The 18152-nt window shown below is 34.6% G+C and overlaps 1 protein-coding gene and 1 long non-coding RNA gene across 10 annotated transcripts in view; one reads left to right on the forward strand and one right to left on the reverse strand.

The window, feature by feature from the left end:
- RICTOR (RPTOR independent companion of MTOR complex 2) overlaps positions 1 to 18152 on the reverse strand; it is a 141424-nt gene that overhangs the window by 117213 nt on the left and 6059 nt on the right. Inside the window, exons 1-2 of one of the 9 annotated variants that reach the window (XM_047731254.1) lie at positions 14331 to 16584; positions 12187 to 12216 (exon numbers count right to left, since the gene is read on the reverse strand). The exons of 6 other annotated variants lie outside the window; for them this stretch is intronic. The gene's annotated coding sequence lies outside the window, so the exon portion shown is untranslated. 2 more of the 9 variants (XM_047731253.1, XM_047731252.1) reach the window with 2 other exon arrangements.
- The window catches only part of LOC125100814 (uncharacterized), a 41075-nt gene that overhangs the window by 18008 nt on the left and 4915 nt on the right, over positions 1 to 18152 (forward strand). The window lies entirely within an intron of this gene.

Below are 18152 nucleotides of genomic sequence, written 5' to 3' on the forward strand. Positions count from 1 at the left end.
TTCTAACAAAATTCCTGTTGTACAATATTTCACTTGTTCTCACAATCTGTTGCTGGAGAGGAATGACCCCACAGGAAGAAGATACTAGAAGCTTACACCTGGTTTCCCTCATTTTACCAAATGTACCTTTTTCCCTAAGCTGATTTTGCTTTGTAATCTTTTGCCATAATGAGCCCTCAAAATTATCAAACCTGGGGTGATCTTGGGGCTCTCCAGTACAACATTAAAGTTTGAGAAACACTGCTCTAGAGCTTAAATGTAGGACTTAAAGACTACGGCTCATCCCTGGACAAGTACAAGACAAGAAATCGATCTTGTACAGGGCGACTGGGTAGCTCAGTCATTTAAGTGTCTGCCTTTGGCTCAGGTCATGATCCAAAGTCCTGGATTGAGCCCCTTATCAGGCTCTCTGGTCAGCAGGGAGTCTGCTCCCTCTGCCCCTCCCCTGTTTGTGTGCATCTCGAGCTCCCTCTCTCTCAAATAAATAAAATCTTAAAAAAAAAAAGAAAGAAATCCATCTTGTACAAAATCAGACCTTAAGAAAAGACTACTCTCCCAGGAAAAAGTGTGAATTGGAAGCACATGCATCAGACAGATGTAGATAGCAAAGAAGAGTACCTCTGGGTAAAGCTGAAAACAAAACGAATAAAGACTTCCCTGAGATTTTGAAGCCACTGTACAAGGCTTTGGAACTTAGATGTATGTACTCTTTTGCATGGTCCAAAAAAATCCAACATGAGAATTTTAATTTAAAGTAGCCCCTTGCTGAATATAAGTCTCTTCAACAAATGTGCTGGGAAGATTAGAGAGCTACATGTGAAGAACGAAAATGAACCACTTTGTTTCACCACACACAAAAATAAAGTAAAAATGGATTAAAGATCTAAATGTGAGACCTGAAATCATAAAACTCCTTGAAAAGAGCACAGGCAGTAACGTCTCTGACATTTGCCATAGCAATATTTTTGTAGATATATCTTCTGAGGCAAGGGAAATAAAAGCAAAATAAACTATTGGGACTACATCAAAATAAAATGTTTCTAGGGGTGTCTGGGTAGTGCAACTGGTTAACCATCTGACTCTTGGGTGAGCTCAGATCATGATCCTGGGGTTGTGAATCAAGCCCCACATTGGACTCAACATTTAGCATGGAGTCTGCTTAAGACTCTTTCTCCCTCCGTCCCTCCTTTCTCCCATTCTCTCTCTTTACATATATATACATAAAATAAATATTTTTTAAAAAGTGTTCACAGTGAAGGAAACAATAAACTGAAAGGAACCTACTGAATGGGAGAATATATTTGCAAATGGCATATGCAATAAAGAGGTAGTGTCCAAAATAAATAAATAACTGATAAAACTCAACACCAAAAAAACAAATAATCCAATAAAAATAGAAGACATGAACAGTCATTTCTTTGAAGACACACACATGAAAAGATGCTCAAAATCACTTAGGGAACTGCAAATCAAAACTACAATGAGATCACCTCACACCTGTCAAAATGCATAAAATCTGCAACATAAGAAAAAAAGTGGTGGAAAGGATGTGAAGATGAAACCCTCTTACATTATTAGTGCGAATGCAAACTGGTGCATCCATTATGAAAAACAGTACAGAGGTTCCTCAAAAAAATTAAAAATAGTACTACCCTATGATCCAGTAATCACACTATTGGGTATTTACTCAGAAAATGCAAAAACACTAATTCAAAGGGATACGTAACACCCCGATGTTTATTGCAGCATTATTTACAATGGCCAAACTATGGAAGCAGCCCAAGTACCCATCAATAAGTGAATGGAAGAAGATATGGTGTGTGTATGTGTGTATAATGGAATATATGTATATATAATGGAATATTACTCAGCCATAAAAAATGAATTTTTGCCATTTGCAACATGGATAGAGCTAGAAAGTATAATGCTAAGCAAAATAAAAGAAAGAAAAATAGTATGTGATCTCACTTATATGCAGAATTTATTTAAAAGATGTTATTTATTTATTTGACAGAGAGAGAACACAAACAGGAGTGGCAGGCAGAGGGAGAGAGAGAAGCAGGTTCAATCCCAGGACCCTGGGGCCGTGACCAGAGCTGAAGGCAGACGCCCAACTGACTGAGCCACTCAGGCACTCCTCATATGTAGAATTTAAGAAATAAATAAACAAAAACAAACAAACAAACAAAAAAGAGAGAGAGAGAAGAGAGAGACAAACTAAGAAAGAGACTCTTAATTATAGAGAACAAACTGATGGTTGCCAGAGGGGAAGTTGGATGGGATGATGGTGATTAAAGAATACACTTACCATGATTAAAAAAAATAAAATTTTTTGGGACGCCTGGGTGGCTCAGTTGGTTAAGCGGCTGCCTTTGGCTCAGGTCGTGATCTCAGCGTCCTGGGATCGAGTCCCACATGGGGCTCCTTGCTCAGCGGGGAGCCTGCTTCTCCCTCTGTCTGCCTGTGCTCATGCTCTCTCTCTCTCTCTCTCTCTAACAAATAAATAAATAAAATCTTAAAAAAAAATAAAATAAAATAAAATAAAAAATTAAAAAAAATTTTTTTTTAATTTTTAAAAAAAGTAGCCCCTGGTCTACCATACTCCCAGGCAGTAGAAAAAGCAAACTCAACCATCAACCAGCCCCCATAACCCACTCACCCAACCAGGTACCCGCACTTAGCCTGGGTAACCTAACAAATTTAAAGGGCACAAGCAAAAATCATAAACACAGAAGGAAACATGAAAATAAGACATTATAAACAGAAACAATAAACAACAAAACAATCTACAAAGGCTTGAAATACTAGAGTTATCATATATATATATATAAAAAATAAAATAATAATGTTTTATATATCTAAGGCAGCAGGGGTTGGGGGGAGTAGGACCATATTGGCAAACTTGTGCCACAAAGGGTGAGACTGTCAGTATTTTAAGCTTTGAAGGCCATTCGATCTCTGTCACAACTACTTAACTCGGCAGCTACAGCATCAAAGCTGTCATAGGCAATGCTCAGATGAGCATGGCTATGTCGTGCAGCATTCGCAAGCTGTATCTGTGAGATTTGGAAGCTACAACTTAACAAACCTCCAATTCAAAGAAAAAGGACTGAAAATAAAAGATTCAAGAGAGCACTTACTTAAAAAATTACAAACATCCAAGCATAATTTCTTTAAATAATTATGATTAAAATAAAAACTCAGTGGGGGGATAAACCAAATAAACACAGCTAAGAAGAGAATTAATAATTAACTGAAAGACACATCTGAAGTTTTATACAGAATGTGGCCCACAAGAAAAGGAGATGAAATACATGAAAGAGCTTAAAAAAACAAGAAAGATAATGGGAAAGCCTAACATACATTTAATAAGAATTTCTAATGGAAAGAAAAATGCAGAAGATGCAATACTTAAAAAGTCAAATACTAAGAATTTTTTGAATTGTTCAAAGACATGAAATACTTAGAATCAGGATGCCCAATAAATCCCAAAGTAGGATGCGAATAAACATGTAAACTTATTTTACTAAAAATGTTTAAAACCGAAGCAAAAATTGTTATTACAGAAAGAAGACAAACTATCCAGAAATAAAAGCAATTTGATGGACAGTTTGCTTTTTTTTTTTTTTTTTTACATACTAAGAAAATAAAAATAATCAAAAGTGTAAGAATCTTGTATGAATCCTGACTCAAAATGGTATCTGTTAAAGAAAAAGAAATCTATAAGACAGTCAGGAAAATCTGAACATTAGATGAGATAAAGAAATTATTGTTAATTTACTTGTGTTAATGGTATTGTAGTTATAGATTTTAAAAGTCCATATCCCTTAGAGATATATCCCTTAGAATCTTTATCCGTTAGTTATAGATTTTAAAACTCCCTATCCCTTAGAGATACAACTGATGTTATCTACAAATGAAATTATTAGATGCCTGGCATTTGTTTTAAAATTATCCATGAGGTGGAAAGGAGGATAAACAGCTGAAATAAGATTTTCCTATATGTTTATAATAGTTGAAGTAGGGTGAGCAATACATGAGGGTTCCTATACTTTTTTCTCTACTTAAGTCTATGTTTAATAATTTTCATAATACAGTATTTTTAATAAAAGCTGATAATCCCAAGTGTTGACAAAAGTATGATTCTGGAGCAAGTCTTAGATATTGCTCCTATGAGGATATAGATACAGGAGATATAAAGCCATATACAGATATATAAATATATATAATATAAGCAGTGGTTCTACTATACCAAGTTATATAACCTAGAGAAATTTAGGTAGGAGTATCACAATTCACATATAAGACCATGTAGAAAATCATTGTTTATAATTATTTATAATAACAAGAAACTACAAACAACCCAAATGTCCATGATCAAAAGAATGGATAACTATTATTTATTTAATAACATCTTTCCTCTGGATTTTTACCTAAGTATTTGCCAGATACAATGCTAACTTCTTTAAACAAGTTTCCTCATTTAGTATTTATAATCTTGCAAGATGCACATTATATCCCTTCCCACATTTAAGAAAATTTAGGCTCAGAAAATTAAATAGTATGTCAGATATTTCCCTGTAATATTATGGCAAGAATTTGAATCTAGATCTCCCCTACTACAAACAGTTTTCATTTCACGGTAATAATTAGGAATGTATATTTTCAAAAAAGAAACAATTTGTTTACCTTATAGGCAAAATAACTTAAATTGGTATTATAAGAAAAATACAGTGCTATAAAAGTAAACAGTAGTTCATTCAGACCTGTACAAATTACCAAAAAGGTTGGAAATAATTTGCAATTCCTATTTTATGTGTTTAAATGTATGTAAACAAATAATAAAGACAATGGGGGTCGTTTCTAACCAGTTCATCTCAAACAACTTGCTTAATATTGTCATAAGTCTCCTCAAAGTACAGTAATAGTTGCAACCTTGTTAGTATGTACAGAGCCCTTTTCTTTTTTAAAAAAGTCTCACTACATTAAGTCATCTCTAAGGTGTCTGCCAACTAACTCTAGGTGCTTATTCAGCTTCAGCTTTAAGCTTCCACACCAGTAAACTTCAACAACACTAGTTCATAAACCATGAAGCCCTTCTTTAGTGCAAAGCTTGGCTTATTAAAAATGCTCAGTTCAGATCAAGGGAGAAATATCAAATGAAGAAATAACATTATCAGTTAAGAATCACATGCATGCGGGGCGCCTAGGTGGCTCAGTGGGTTAAAGCCTCTGCCTTCAGCTCAGGTCATGGTCTCAGGGCAGTGGGCTCTCTGCTCAGCCAGGAGCCTGTTTCCTCCTCTCTCTCTCTGCCTGCCTCTCTGACTACTTGTGATCTGTCAAATAAATAAAAAAAATTCTTAAAAAAAAAAAAAAGAATCACATGCATGCTACTTCTAGCGATTAATCTTCCATAGCATGAGAGTGTTCAATTTGAGTGTTAGTTAGTATTCCACTCAAATACTTTTACCTACTAAGTATTTTTTAAAAGCAGATCACTAATCAAAATATTTCATAGTATTTCTCTTATTTATTTTAGGCTATTACAATGTCCTTGCTGCACTTAACTAATACTTTCCCCAGGAAATGCTAACAGTAAAAAACAATAATACAACTTAACTGCTCCTTCTTTATTTGCTAAAAGTGCAAAACATCCCTCGATTAACAAACCAAAACCCAGACATTATAGAATTATATTTGTTATAGTAAAACAGGTTTCTAGTCTAGTGTCACCCCTAACACTGCCAGAAATCCTACACTGAGGATTATGAAGCCTCAGTGATGCTCAGGGGAAAGAATGTCATGATCCCTGGGCACCCCTGCAGAGCACACATACTCATATTCAGGACCTCGAACATTGTCTGGCAAATAAAAAATATCAACTAAATAAATGTTCACCCACAGAGGGACCTGCATGGCTCATTCAGGAAAGCATGCAACTCTTGATCTTGAGGTTATGAATGCAAGCCCCACACTGGATGTAAAGAGTACTATAAAATAATAATAATCATCATCATCACGCACAGATGTGCACAGAATCAACAAGCAAAATTTGGTAAAAAAATAAAAATTTTCAGCTTAACCAGCTGAAACAGTTGAAAGTCTACATGCTAAAAGAACACGTTGCAAGGACCTCATTCACTTTAAAAAGAAAGTACAATTTTAAAAATACATAAGTAGAAGTTGTGATATTAAGACAAGATTTTCCCAAAAATCTGCCTGTAAGCTATTCTGCTTAGAGCTCATATTCAGAATAAAAAATTTAAAAACATTAAAGAGAATAAAGGTAAAATTAATTTCTCCCACAAATAAAATTAACTGCTCCCATTCCTGTACTTTCCCTATTTCTTTATACTTTCAATGATAGATTCAATATCTAAATGAAAGAAGCATCTAGCAACAGCAGCAGGAAAGTGAAATGAACAGAATCATATTTTACAAAGGTCAGGGAAGGCTAGTAACTCCCTTCTTGGCCTCCTGATTTGTCAATCAAGTTTAGCTAACCAACCAGTCTACATTTTCTGAATGACAAGTAACTAATTTTTAAAAGCAAGGTCTGATTTATCTTGTAACCTCAACCTTGAAACTTCAGAAAACTTAACAGAATACTCTGTCTATGGTATATAGTCAGTAATTAACTGAATAAATAAATGAATGAATACAGCATTTCCACTCATGGTGGAATTGTCATTAATGACAACTCAAACATTATTTGCTAACTCAAAATACTAAGGTGATTAGGGTTAGACACACATAGCACAATTTTAATGCAACCATCCTTTCTACAATGTTGGTTTTGTGGTTTTCTCCTCTTGAATACTGAAGTCTTATGTGATTCAAAGTGGATATAAAGTGAAAGGATTAATTCATTCACTTATTCATTCAATTAACATTGATTTAGTGACATGTGCCATGCACAGGTTTCCCCAGGGGCCTCAGTCCACTATCCACAGACCAATCAAGAGTTAGCTTTCTAAATAATCAGATAATGTCACTCCCTTGCTTAACCTTCTAATAGCTTCCCTTTGCAAGCATACTACAATCTCTAATCTCATTCTCTCTTCTCCCTCTGGTTCATTGAGCACTAACCACTATTTGTTCTTATCTCTGGGCTTTTGTACCACGTTCTTTTACTAGGAAGAAGTAAGTAGACCCACCCCCCATATCTTCACTTTATGCCTCCTCATTAGTCCTGAATCAAAAGTACCACTGCCTCTAAGAAGTTTTCTCTGACAATCCCAACTACCACTCAACTCCCTTTCAGATACCTAATTGCACACTATTCAGAGCATCAGTCCTTTACTTTGTTTTCACGTGTTTTTTGTCTGCATTCTCCCCCACTAGAATATAATCTCCTCACCCACAGAGAGACAATCTTTTTCACCACTGAATCACCAAGAAAGGAATGGTAACCTGCATATAGCAAAGGTCCATAAATGTTTTTCAACTGTGCCTGAGGAAGGCAGACATGGACAAATTATCACAATGTTGTAAGAAAGGTAACACAGAAAGTTTTATATAGTATAAAAGCCCAAAGAAGGAAGATACTGAACCTGCTGGGGATATTAAGATTAATTTATGTGGAAACCTTATTGCTAGCTACAATAAAGATTGGGAGAAGATAGAACTAGAATGGATAGAGTAGTTAAGAAGCCAATGCTCTCATCCAGGAAAAATAAATGGTAGCCCAAATAAAGGCACAGCAGCAGAAATAAAAATAATTAGGATGCCTGGGTGGCTCAGTCTGCTGAGTATTTACTCTTGGTTTTGGCTCAGGTCATGACCCTGAGATGGAGCCCCTGTCAGGGTCCACACTCAGTACAGTCTGCCTGAGATTCTTTGCCCTTTCCCTCTCCCTCCCCTTCTGCTGCCCCCACCATGCACTCTCTCTAAATAAATAAAATCTTAAAAAATAGTAATAAAATTAACAGATTTAACACTTTTCAGAGATAAAATCATTATCATCAGACTGGTAGCAGATTTGATGTGTAGAATAAGGACAAGGAATGAGGCCAGGATGTCTCCTGGGTTCCTGCTTTGGCCCCATTAAAGTACTGCTCTTAGCCCAGATGAAATATATAGAAAGATTTTTAGAACAATAATTATTAAGTCTGAGACATAGATACGTTGATATAAGTGACTATACGGTCAAGATGTTAAGTAAGCAATCTGGAGCCCTCACACTAAAACATAAACTTCACAGACATTTATTCCACCAATAAATACAGAATCAAGTACATACAATGTGCTGGGGCTGTTCTAGGCACTGAGAATACAATGGTGAACACACAAAAGAGTGTTTGTCCTCATAAAACTTACATTCTTTGGAGACAATAAACAATACTGTAATAGCAATAGTGACAAGGACTATGGAAGAAAAAACAATATAAAAGAATGGAAAATGAGGGAGATAAGGGCTACTTTAGATAGAACAATCAGAGAAGGCCTCACTGATAAACTGAGAGTTGAACAGAGAATTACACAAACTGAGGAAGGAAGCCTCCAAATATGGGGGAAGAACAATTCAGACAGGATTTAACAGAGGTACAAAGGTTCTGGCTCTGAAAAAAGACTATGGGTAGGAATGAATGGCGAGGAGGAGGTTTTGCCAAATAAAGTGAATAAGAGGAAAAGAGTTAGGCAATGAGATTATTGTAGAAGTAGCCAGGGACTAGATTACAATGGGAGTCATCACATATAGTGGCAGCGTTTTTCTTAGAAAAATCATCTTGTCATACACATCCCAGTTCTTAATACGGTGCTGAGAATATACCAGGTGCTCAATGAATTCTTTTCAAATTAGTAAGTGAATAAATCCATGAATTAATGAATCCCCATTATATTTGACCACAATTTATATTTGACCAGTTCCTGAACTCCAATTCATCCCCAAAGGAAAAATCAAACAGCAATTTAAAGGGCTGTATTATAAGCTTTAGCAATCTTCAGAAGCAGAATTTTTAAAATCTTTCTAACAGGTACATCACCACTAGAAAGTACATATCCTTCCAAGGGGACTGCTTAAAGGAAACATATACTTCAAAGGATATAATTTCTAGACTGTCTGCTAAAACAACACATCATTCGATAAACCCTTCACAAAATAATCAAAATATCATTTTAGACCAACCTCTGATCACGTTGGACAGCCAAGAGTTTACTACTTCAGTACTATTCTAGGAAAAATCATTTAAAATAGTTGGGGGGAAATATGATGTACTGGTGTGTACAAGAGCAGTAAGTAATATAATCCTGAAAAACATGGTTCAAAATATAGATTTACTGCATTTTGTCATTCCTAATTAATACTGTTAAACAAGCATTCACTCAAAATTCACCACTAAAACAAAGCATTTTTTGATAGCTAATAATCCATACTCAATGAACTAAATAGTCTAGACAGAATCAGCAAGGATCTTCGAAGGTTATTACTATGTTCCCACCTTCAGGGAATTCCAAATTTATTGTTTCCCATATTCGCAGAGTAGATACATGAACATTTTAAACATTCTGAATATTTAAGACAAAGTGAATACTAATATTTTTTAAAATATCAACATTTAAAAAATGCACTTCATCAGAAGTTTCTTTACCTTCAGTAGAGTGAATACTTGTTTCACTTTCACATTTACTCTTGCTGTTGCATACTGAAATAAGTAAAATGTTCTTTATTCTACTAATCTATGCTAAGCACATAGTGCTACGTTGCTTTCAAGTATTTAACCAATTTCCTATGCAATACTCAGTTCTAATTTCTTGGGGACAAGTACCAAGAGATGAGCAATGGAATCTTTTTCTATTAAAGCACCACCAACTCAGGGAGAAAGAAAAGCCCTATAATCCAATGACGAAGTAAAAGCAAAAACAAAAAAACCTTCAACAGTTAAAATATATTTTAAATTAAGGAACATAAAACATTATCAAGTACAGCAAAAGACAAATGTCCATTTCTATAGCACGTCCTATTATATTAAAATCACAAGAAGAAAAACTAGAAATAAAGAAACAGAAACCAATGAGAGAAATTAAGAAATACAGGGAAAGAGAGAAAAACAATCACTTAAAGACACTTTATAACTAGGGTGCCTGGGTGGCTCAGTGGCTTAAGCCTCTGCCTTCGGCTCGGGTCGTGATCTCGGGGTCCTGAGATCGAGTCCCGCATCGGGCTCTCTGCTCAGCAGGGAGCCTGCTTCCTTCTCTCTCTCTGCCTGCCTCTCTGCCTACTTGTGATCTCTGTCTGTCAAATAAATAAATAAATAATCTTTAAAAAAAAAAAAAAGACACTTTATAACTATCAATGAGGTCTTCAGCACTCTCACTTAACCTCATAAAGTTCCACTATGTCTCCTAAAAAAATCAATTGCATTACTTTACTACTCTCTCATATGTTGAAACCTGAAGCAGGATTAGACAAGTGTTCTAATGGCCCCTTTTGAGCTCTTAAGAAAGAGAATCATAAAAGACATTTAAACATTTATGCTCCTTCAAGGAGAAGCATCTCTATTTTATACTCTAACAACTTTTCAACTTTGATTAATACTTAAAACTGTATGTTATAAATGTAAAATATTAACACACTGATATTTCTGTATCAGCATATCATTTTAAGTGAAGACCAAGAAATGTTTATCATCCTCCCTTTTTTTCCTATAGAAATACTAACCAATTTCAGTAATCATTCCACCAATTTTATTAGGTCAACACAAAACTTTTATTGCACTGGAATTCTAAATTTTTCCAATCTTCTTTCTAACCTGTAGCTTTGAGTTTATTGAGTTCTGATTATACTTTTTCTTTCTTTTTTTTTTAAAGATTTTATTTATTTATTTGACAGAGAGAGATCACAAGTAGGCAGAGAAGCAGACAGAGAGAGAGGGGGAAGCAGGTTCCCCACTGAGCAGAGAGCCCAACGCGGGCTCGATCCCAGGACCCTGAGACCATGACTTGAGCCGAAGGCAGAGGCTCAACGCACTGAGCCACCCAGGAGCCCCTATACTTTTTCTTTAAACAACCATTAAGAAATAAAAATTCACCTATCTAATGTATTGACTACAACTTATTAAAGCAAAAGATCAGGCTAAAGAGGGAAAAGACTAATATATTCAGAAAATGATTTAAATTTTTAAAATAAAGTTGGAATTAACGTCATTATTCCAAACTCTATCCACTCATTCAAATCCACTGCCCATTCAAAAGGAAAGAATATATCCATATCATCACATACCTGATAGATATAAGCAGACCTGGATGAGTGTATCACAGAAAGTTCAAAAACAGGCCAACTAATCTATGGTATTAGAAGTCAAAATAGTGGCATCTTTCGTGTAGGAAAGTAGTGCCTCGAAAGAGACAGAATGGGAGCTTCTGAGGTATTGCAGCATTCTGATTCTTGATCCGGGTTCTGCTTATTCATGTGTTCAATTTATCAAAATGTATAGGACTATACAATTATGACAAACATTTTTTGGATCTGTTTTCTTTAAATAAAAAGTAACTGAACATTTACTGCTCTCTGACAACATTATGTATTTTAACATGTAAAAAGAGAAAAGCATCTAATATCTCAGTTTTCAAGGCCCTCAGTAACTTACCCCCACCTTACAATGAATCCAATATGAATACTAAAATTCTATATCCTTATTATTCCTCTCTCAATAAAATGTTTAATGCCTTTATTTACGCTCAATTTCTCTTAACAACATCCTGTTCTTTCAAAGCTGTAACAATGCCCCACTTTCTTTTATTCCCCCCCCCCCCCCTCACACTTATCTTTCCCTTCTCTCATTTCTGTTGTTTTAAATAACCACTAAAGAACACCTAATATATATAGGTATTAGGTACAGATACTGCCAAACTGTGCCAAAATTGTAATAAATATTTTACATTTTATTCACTCCCCAAGTGTTATTTTTAGCAGAGATGAGAAAACATTCTCAGAAAAGGCAACTTGTCCAAACTCAAAAAACTTCTAAGAGGCAGGGTCAAGATTCAAATCCAGATCTGACTCTAAAGGCCATGCTTTCAGCTACAAAGAGAGTTAGACTATATCTTATGCAATTAGCATATTATTTAATGTTATTTTGTCCATATTAGTCATATTTTGTACCTTAATATCTATCTTTATATAATCCTACAGTCCATGTTGTATACATATATACTAACTCTATCAAGTCATACCTCGCCTACCTTGAACTATATGCTATGAGGCCATGCTATCTGGAAAACAACCAGGACGTAAAAGTAAGCACACCAAAAAATGGCAATAAAGATTCAAAGTATGTATCATCACCAAGTTTATTCACTACAGGTAACATATATTATTGACAGCAGGGGCCCTTAATTCTACATAATCACAACCTATTGATATTTATTTTCCATCTAATATTAGCAAGTCCAGTTATATAGTTTATATTTTATAGCACAGTAAAAGTAAAAAAAGAACTGCTAAATATAGGAATAAGAGTTGCAATGTAAAGTGATAGCTGAGTATAAGAAAATAGCACATAAGATCCAAAAGAGCACTCCAATGTCACACATGGTAGTAATAAATTGTTCTGCCCCCACCTCCAACAAAATAATCGACATTCATGATGGCCCCAGCCAAAGAGAAAAAGTTAAAATGTAGTTGATATATTCTTCTTAACAAAGGAGAGAAATATGTAATAGTTATAGAAATATTTATATCAATAATGGCTAAAATGTATATTTCAGAGCTCAACCAATAACTTTCTTCTTGAGGGCTCCAAATCAACATTACTATAATAAACAGCATACTAATTTAATCGCTAATTATTCCAGCAATGATTTATTTTCTACTGTACTTGCTTTTAGAAAAATTATAAAAGGTTAAGTGTATGGGTTTTAGAATCAAAAACAGTGAATGGATCTGAATCCTTCCTCTCTCTTCTATTGCCAGTATGACCTTGGGCTACTTAGGCTCCCTCTGGGCCCTACTTCCTTCACCAGTTATATAAGGATATTAAAACATATTTTCTAGAAATGTAGGAAGACTAAATTAGATAATTTAAGTAATGTTTTTAACAGTTTCCAACATATAATGAAGTTCAAAATATGGTAACTGCTATTTTTTGTAATCAAAGACGATGTCTTAAACATCTAACAACCAGAACAATGCTGGACACATAAGCAGTACTCAGTAAGTAGTTGGGGACTGGCCTGTATGAGAAGAAAAGGTAAGACTCTCTAACAGCACATAGCAGTGTCCAACATGAGTAAACCTATTACTTTTATTTGTGAGTATTTACAAAATAAAAATATGAAAGAACTAGGATCAATTACTGAAAAATGATTTATTAAATTTTGGTTAATTTGATATAAGAATTTCATTAACAAACTTAGCTGCTCAGCAAAGAAACAACTTAGAATAAGCTACCTATCAATGAAAGGTTTGAGTGATGGTGGGTGACATCAAAGATTCGTTTTGAATGAAGGAGCTAATAAAATAATTTCTGAAGTTTCCAAATATGCTTAAAAATAAACATAATATGTAGATGCACACATACCTCCCCCAATCCATTCATATTCAAAGTATCCTAAGTGAACATTTACTTGCAATATAACTACTTATGTTAAAAATAACTGTACTTATTCTCTACAGTACCTTTAATATAGAAACAATTACTGATTTAAGTGAAAAATTCTTCCTAGGATTCAAAAGTAAGTCTAAACTTTTTAAATAAAATAACTATCAAAAGAAACAGCAGCATAGTAAAAGGCAACACAACAGCTTATCCGAATTTCTTAATCTTCTTTTTTATCTCCTTTTAAAGAATGATTAGCATCTTTTTAAGTCTTCCATTTCACTAGGTAAAACAATTATATTTCCGTATTCAAAACAATGGTGCAACATGAACACATCTCCCATGACAAAGGAGAAAAAGGTTATTGTAAGGTTCTTATGAAAATATACAAAGTGATTTAAACATTTTTTAAGGCTATGCTAATCTAAAATTTAACTCCTTAAAAAGTTGTAAAAACTTATGTTGAGAATTATTCTTACATAACATATGAAATCTTATATAATAATCTGACTTGCTTTGTACCAAGTTATGCCATTTAAAAATAATATTAGAAATCCCAAACTACATCAATAAAATAAAAACACAAGTCATTCTAAATAAAGCAGAAAATAGCTATTTGTATTCAAATATTCCATTATCATGATTTTATGCTAATCATATAATAGACACAATTAAAAATTTATCCACAATACATATAAATAAAACGTTCCACAATATTCCACTAGCCACCTGGTCACACACACAGAAACTGCCATATAACTAAATGTTAAGAGTTCACAGCTCACCTACCTCCAACCACTGGAGTCTTCTCACTCTTTCTGCAACTCTATTCCCTTCAGTTTTTCTTTTTCTTTTTTCTTTTTTTTTTTTTTTCTTGGGGTAAGGGGGTTGGTGGTGATGGTGGTGGTGTGGTGAACGTTAGGGAGTATATTATACAGAATTATGAGCAGAGAAAAAAACAGGGCAATTAAAAGTTTTAGTATATGAGGGATGAACATTAAGCATGGAAAGAATAAGCAATACTACCTTAAGATGTGATTTCTCGAAGTATGAGACTATGAGACTACAGATAAACATATTTATGTGCACACATCTAAACGCAGTTAAATACACTTTTATCTGGCAAGTTGCTCCTTCTTAGTAACTAAAAGTAAATTACTTGGCAGTCTTCTTTGTTTACAGCTTCTGTGTCTCTTCACTCTTTATTCATTTTAAAAAACACATGAAATTACACTGGATTCTGAACAAGATCACTAAAATCCCTGCAAGATGCAATTCAACTCTCATTTTGCCGCTTTAATAAAAGCAATTAATTTCCCCAGTATACCATTTACCCAAATAACTAGAGGGCTGGGTAGGTTGTCTGGATTTAGCAATGAAACATTCCATGTTTTTCAAAATGATCTTAATTTCAAATATTCTATCTCACCATGAGGCCAGGGTGTTTAAATTCCGAGGTCAGCAAATACAGTCATTTCAGTGTGGAAAGTAACAAAAACACTACCCATCTCATATATAATCTCTATTTCCAAATTACATAAATCTCAAAGTAAGTTTGATAACAAATTTATAGAGCCCTTTGAACATGCAGTATTAACGAAGGGGAAAGGAAACACATATACTACAAAACAATGGAAGAAAAAAAATCATTTATACTTGGATTTGGAATAACAGCCAAGCTTTTATATACTCATAGTCACAAGCACACAATTATTTCACAGTATGCCTAAAAGCTCTCAGTCCAGTACTGCACTACCTTTAAAGGCCAGAAGAGCCCTACTTTAGAGATATAATTAATCTTCAATAATTATGAGAATTATATAGTCACCAACTTTTCCTCAACATTACCTTCAAGTATGGAATAATATGCCAGAAATGTTAGTTCACAAAATTAAGTTGCAATTTTTTAAAACACTGACCCAAAGTTCTACCTATACAAATGCTACCGTTAGTGCAAAAAAGTCTGACAGTCTGACCGGTGTCAAGACTTCTATGAGGTCTTCCCTCTAAGCTATTCCTTACCTATCTCCCATTTTTTAAATTTTCTGAATACCTCCAGCTTTTGATTCCTTTATAAGGACAACTAACAGGTTCTTCAAATACTACTGTCTTATACTACGCCCTGATACAGGTATATCCCAACTATAATATAAACTTGAAACCAAGAATTGTGCCTTCCTAATTCATGATAACACTTACTAACTCTATTATATAATACATGGATCAAAAAATATGCTGACTGGCATTAACAAACCACTATAAATTCTAATCTTCAAACCATTGGAGCAAAAAAAAGGCAAAGTAATTGAAAGAGTTAAATTCTTGAAAATGCAGGTAATTAAAAAACGGTCTTCGGTATTTCTTACAAAACTCAACTGAACTTCATAAATAGGATATGTTTGAAGTTCTGGCACACCCCAATTTTATATAAATTTCATCATTACCAGGTACGTTGCTCGGTTTATGCAATCTGCCTGGCTCAAAGACTTTGTAAAAGGGATTTTAAGAATGTACTTAAGTTTCAGTTCTCTTTCAATCCTATGACTTGGGACATATGTTATATTTATCTAGTTTTACACAATTATCTTCATTTTAGTTTGGCATCTGTATAATTTTAGAAGTATATTCAGATACAATTTTAAAGTAGCTATTCAGCTTTAACCTGGCCACACTAACAAAAAAGCACAGATAATACAAAACAATGGATGATCCAAAAAGCATTAACAGTCAACTCTCAAATATTCGCATGTGGTTCACCTAATATACATTTTCACCTATTTATGTTTGCTATTCTAATAGTATTTGCTCAGGAAATAAAAATTGATGCTAATAATTCACATAAAAGAAAAGACACATCAATCTATTGTAGGGGAGGAAAGAATGTAAAATCTTCCCAAGCCACATACAAGTAATGCTATTTAGATTATGTAATTTAGCACTCTTCCGTCATTATTCACCTTTTTTAAGTGCAGGTAAATGAGAGTGGACTGTATTTAGCTTGGTGACAGTCAGAGATACAGACACACAGGCATGCAAACCATTCACTCACCCCACTGTGCTTTTCACAGCCCTATTTTCAGTAGCCTGAGACCTGGGAGGGGGAGGAGGCAGCAAGTCACTGCAGATGATCACTTAAAAGGAAATTGAGAGTTGACTATAATTTACATTTAAAGTGCTATGAAATACCATCACTCCTACATGTAATCATTACTGTTTATGGGAATACTTCTTACAGTGATTTAACGAGGCTGTAATGCTTTCTTTTTAACCTTTCAATATCCCAGAAACACGGAGATATCTGAGGATCACAAAGACAGAAGGTGACAGTGTTACAGGTGTAATGTAGTATGTATTTCAGAGATCCAGGGAACTGAAGCCCAGAGAGATTAAATAGTATGCCAACATCATCCTTATATTAAGGAAGAGTAGAACGGAATTCTCCAGGAACCAACTTCAATGCTACAGTCTTGCAGTCTCTTCAACCAAAACTCCCCTCTTGTCTTCTGAGATCATAGTCTTGCTAGTTTTCTTCTCTTGGCCACCTTCTTCTCATTTTTTGATTCTTAAGCTATGACGCTCTCCTCAGCTTATCCTCTTAACACTTAGATCTTTCGCTTTCTCCATTTACATTCTCCCGTCTCAACGCCCCATGCAGAAAACAATCAGATCACAAGTTTAGAACCAAGCCAGTATTTGCAGCTACCTTTTATATATGATTGACTTAATCGCCTGAAATTCAAAGTACAAAGCTTAACTCATTATCATCCCTCCAAAATGGATTTCTTCATTTCATAGCACCATCAATCTCAATGTCCCTCAGGACTGCAAACCTAAAATGTTCTTTCACTTCTACTCTCCTTAGTGCTGTACTATTCCATTTCCTATCTCTCTCTCCATTCTGACATTCAATAAAACGCTTCAGTCATTATTATATCATAGATGCTGGGGAAGCTTAAGATACAGTAATGGAAAAACAACAGGACAAAGAACGTAAGGCAAGGAGAAGTGATATTTTAAAAAGGAACAAACAAAACGTAGAAAAGCAGAGGAGGAAGCAATCCCAGTGAATTCCCACTCAGATGATTTCTAGACGTTGCAAGTAACCTAGACCTTAAAGAATTAGGATTTCAACAAAGAGTACTAAAAATGTACTAGGCAGAGGAAACCACCTGTACAAGGTCAAGTAAATAGAAACCACATGCCATATGCAAGGAATAAATCATTTTTTCTAAAGCGGATTCTCAACCAGGGGTATAACACAATCTCCAAGGGGAAAGAACAAATATGGGGAGGTAAGTGCTTTGGACTTGCTAACTTCCCCCATCCCCGCTGAAATGTGCTGTGTGTAAAGAAGGAAGAGAGTGTCTTACACAAGTAAATTCTGCACAGAGGCTGACAGAATAGTATGATTAAGACAGTACAGAAGATAATAATTCTGGAATAAATCATAAAAGGCCTTCAATGCCAAGTTAAGAAATCTGGACTTTATTCTGTGAGCAACAACATGCCAGGGAAGTGTGAGTGTTCTGGGTTTTGTTTTTGTTTTTTTTAATTTAAGGGAATGATAAGATCAGATCTACATTTCAGGATAATAATCCTGGCAATCATATA

Source organism: Lutra lutra, chromosome 5 (assembly GCF_902655055.1).
Source record: "Lutra lutra chromosome 5, mLutLut1.2, whole genome shotgun sequence".
NCBI lineage: Eukaryota > Metazoa > Chordata > Mammalia > Carnivora > Mustelidae > Lutra > Lutra lutra.